Source organism: Chrysochloris asiatica, unplaced genomic scaffold, assembly GCF_000296735.1.
Source record: "Chrysochloris asiatica unplaced genomic scaffold, ChrAsi1.0 scaffold00286, whole genome shotgun sequence".
Lineage (NCBI taxonomy): Eukaryota > Metazoa > Chordata > Mammalia > Afrosoricida > Chrysochloridae > Chrysochloris > Chrysochloris asiatica.
Genome location: NW_006408804.1, coordinates 1,511,063 through 1,515,606, shown reverse-complemented (window position 1 = coordinate 1,515,606; position 4,544 = coordinate 1,511,063). Strand labels below are relative to the sequence as shown.

At 40.6% G+C, this 4,544-nt stretch overlaps 1 pseudogene; it reads left to right on the top strand.

Moving 5' to 3' along the window:
* The window catches only part of LOC102840547, a 26,859-nt pseudogene extending 22,748 nt beyond the window's left edge, over positions 1-4,111 (top strand).
* Positions 4,112-4,544: the final 433 nt, after the last annotated feature.

Here is a 4,544-nt window from a genome sequence, read left to right as displayed (position 1 = left end):
TTATAAAATACTGAAACATATTGGAAAGAACCAGAATATTCTTAGATATAGTGCCCAAAGATGAGCCTCTCAGGTTGGAAGGCACTCAAAATGCACTGGGGAATAGCTGTCTCCTCAAAGTAGAGATGACAGTGATGATGCAAATGGAGTAAAACCCTCAGGACGTTTGTTTGCTGATGGCACACAGAGAAACAGCTTTAAACATCCATTAATAATCATAGCGTGGAATGTACAATGCATGAATCTAGGAAAACTGGAAATTGTCTAAAATGAAATAGAACGAATAAACATCAATATTCTAGGCATTAGTGAGCTGAAATGAACTGGTATTGGCCATTTGAATCTGACAATCACATGGTTTACTATGTCGGGAATGACAAATTAAAGAGGCACAGCATCACATTCTTCATCAAAAAGAACATATCAAGACTGTCATGAAATACAACACTGGGTGTGATAGATTAATATCTATATGCCTACAAGAAAGACCAATTATTAACAATATTATTCAAATTTACCCACCAAGCACTAAAACCAGTGATGATTAAATTGAAGAATTCTACCAGCTTCTTTACTCTGAAATTGATCAAATATGCAATCATATTTTCAAAATTACTGGCAATTGGAACACAAAATAGTTGGAAAACATGGCTTTAGTGAAAGAAACAATGCTGGAGATCACATGATAAAATTTTGCAAGACCAATTACTTCTTCACTGCAAATACCTTTTATAGACAACATAAAAGAACACTATACACATGGACCTCACCAGGTGGAATGCACAGAAAGCAAATTGACTACATCTGTGGAAAGTTATGGTGGAAAAGTTCCATAGCAGCCAAAACAAGGCCAGGTGCAGACTGTGGAACAGTCCAACAGTCCATTGCTGAAGAAAATGAAAACAAGTCCGCAAGATCCAAAATATGACCTTGAATATATCCAACCTGAATTTAGAGATCATCTGAAGAACAGATTTGATACATTAGATACTAAAGACGGAAGACCAGTAGAATTGTGGGATGACATCAAGAACATCGTATAGGAAGAAAGGAAAAGGTCATTGAGAAGACAAGAAAGAAGATAAAGAGCAAAACAGATGTCAGTAGAGACTTGCTGTCCAGCATAGAAATGAGGAGGTACAAGAAGTAAACAGAAAATTGCAAAGGTCAACTCAAGAAGACAAAGTCAAATATTATAATGAAATGTGCAAAGACATGGAGTTACAAAAGCAAAAGGGAAGAACATGCTCAGCATTTCTCAAGCTGATGGAATTGAAGAAGATATTCAAACCTCAACTTGCAGTATTGAAGGAGTCTATGGATGAAATATGAATGATGCAGAAAGCATGAAAAGAAGATGGAAGGAACATACAGAGTCACTGTACCAAAAAGAAATAGCTAATGTTCAACCATTTGAAGAGGTAGCATATGTTCGAGAGCCAATGATCCTGAGGAATAAATCCAAGGTGCATTGAAGTCATTGGCAAAGAACAAGGCACTGGGAATTGGTGGAATGCAAATTGAAATATTCAACAAACTGATACAGCACTGGAGTCACTCATTCATCGATGCCATGAAATTTGGAGGGTGACTACTTGGCCAACTGACTAGCAGAGATCTGTATTTGTGCCCATTCAAAAGAGAGGTGTCCCAATAGAACACAGAAATCATCGGACAATATCGTTGATATCCCATGTGAGTAAAGTTTTACTAAAGATAATGCAAAAACAGCTGTAACCATACATTGACAGAGAACTTCCAGAAGTTCAAGCCAGATTAAGAAGAAGATATGAAATGAGAGATTACATTGCTATGTCAGATGGATCTTGGTGGAGAATACCAGAAAGATATTTGCCTGTGTGATTGTGTGGATCATAGCAAGGTATAGAAAACATTGCAAATATGAGTGTTTCAGAACACTTAGTTGTGCTCATGAGGAACATGTACATAGACCAGTAGGCAGTTATTTGAGCGGAACAAGGGAACATCACATGGTTTAAATTAGGAACTAAATTAGATCTGTATGCTGAACAGATAATCCAAGAAGCTGTATTATATGAAGGAGAACATCAGGATCGGAGGAAGACTCATTAACAATCTGAGATATGCAGATGATACAACCTTGCTTTCTGAAACAAAGAAGACTTACGATACTTACTGATGAAGTTCAAAGACCATAGCTTTAGGTATGGGTTGCATCTCAATGTAAAGAAAACAAAAATCCTCACCACTGGACCAATAGACAACATCCATATGAATAGAGAAATGACTGAAATTGTCAAAGACTTCATTTTGCTCAAACCAACCATCAACACTAATGCAAGCAGCAGTCAGGAAATCAAACGACGTGTGCATTGGGCAAATCTGTTGCATAAGACCCCTTTCAGGTGTTGAAGAGCAAGGATGTCAGTTTGAGGACTTAGGTGTGCCTGACCCAAGCCATGGTATTTTCATATGCATGTGAACAGTGAATAAGAAAGACCATCGAATAATTGATACATTTGAGTTATGGGGTGTTGGATGAGAATATTGAAAGTACCATAGACTGCCAAAAGAATAAACACATCTGTGTTGGAAGAAGTACAGCCAGAGTGTTCTTTGGAAGCCACGGTGGCAAGACTTCATCTCTCATACGTTGTGCATATTGTCAAGAGCAGCCAGTCACTGGAGAAGGATATCATGTTGGCAAAGTAGAGGGTCTGATAAAAAGGAGACGGATTGGCACAGTGGCAGCAGAAATGGGCTCAGGCGTAGCAATGATTGTGAGGTTGACCCAAGATTGGACAGTGTTTCGTTCTGTTATACATACGGTAACTATGGGTCAGTACTAACAACAACAACGAGTTAGCACTGAGTTGACAGCACTTCACAACAGCTGGCTCATTAAGGAAAGTTGGGGGAGGGGAAACTATAATAGTCAAAAGAACTCCTGCTTGAACATGTGAGAACAGTACACACTGTAGTTACGGAAATATTGTATAAGCAGTCTAAGAACTAATTTTTTCCCATTAAAAGAACAAAGTGTTTTAAATGATTAAGAGATCATAAGGTTTCTGCAGCTCCCGGCCTGCAGCGAACCCGGAAGGAACCGCCAATGGTTGTGCTTCAACACCTGGGTGGTTTAGCAACACACCTTGCCTTGGGGTTCCCAGCCTGCAGGCTAGTTTTTAAAAGAGCATTTTCACTACATAAAGCACAGTCGGTAAAGGATATGGAAAATGCTTTGAAGGTGGTGAGAAATATTATACCTCTTCTAACTACCAAAAAGCACAAAGGACAAGATGGACGAATAGGAATAGTCGGAGGTTGTCAAGAGTACACTGGGGCCCCATACTTTGCATCAATCTCAGCTTTCAAAGTGGGTGCAGATTGGTCCCACGTGTTCTGTACTAAAAAGGCTGCATCTGTGATTTAAGTCATACAGCCCAGAGCTGATTGTTCATGGCATTCTTGACAGCCCCAATAATGTTCATGATGTAGAGACCTGGTTACCCATACTGCACACCCTTGTTGTAGGACCTGGTTTAGGAAGAGTTGCTGTTCTCTTACAAAATGTAAAGGGCACTGCAGGGAAATCAAAGGCCAAGAGTATCCCTGTCATCATTGACGCAGATGGACTGTGGCTGGTTGCTCAGCAGCCATCATCCCTCATTCAAGGTTACGGGAAGGCAGTCCTCAATCCCAAACACGTGGAGTTCAGCAGGCTTTATGAGGCCGTGCTTAGAGATCCCTTGGACAGCAATGATCATCATGGAGTCATACTCAAATTCAGCCAAGCCCTTGGGAGCATGATTGTTGTCCATAAAGGAGAGAGATCTGATTTCAGATTGTGAACAGGTGCTCCTGTGCAGTATAAAAGGAAGCAGCCGCAGGTGTGGAGGGTAGGGAGCCCTGCTCTCAGGCTTCCTGGGTGTCGTGGTGCACTGGGCACAGCTTGTTGGGTCAGAAAAAAACACATGGGTTCAATCCTTTCCTGGTGGCAGCGTTTGGTGCCTGCTCACCACCGAGGCAGTGTAACAACCACGCTTTTCACAAGTACGGACGCTCCATGACCACCACAAACATGATTACGGAGGTTGGAACTGCATTCAAAAAGCTCTTTGAAACCTGAGCAGATTAAAACAGATAGGAAAATGGACACCAACAACACAGGGAAACTGCATTTATGTTGGAGAAAAGTGTGCTTGTTTATGTATGAGACGAGGCATCGGAAGACTGCAAACAGCGCGTTTCTTGGAAAATACCTAACGCCTAGATTAAATTGGTTAACATGGAAACTTCTTATGAACTTGGAATATAATGATTTGGGGCTAAATAATACGTAGCTGGAGACATTGTAATGTAACAAAGCAGAGTACCCCTGAGCTTTTCTTAGTTGCTCACCAAGAATGCAGAAGGAAATGAAGAGAAATGGCATGAGAATGGCAGTCTTTCACCAGCTCAACTCAACTTCTTGGCTTCCTCCAAGGTAAACAGTGTTCTGTGTTTAGTCTTTCTGTGCTTTTTCTTCTCATTGCCTACCGGTACATGGAATTTTTCTTTTA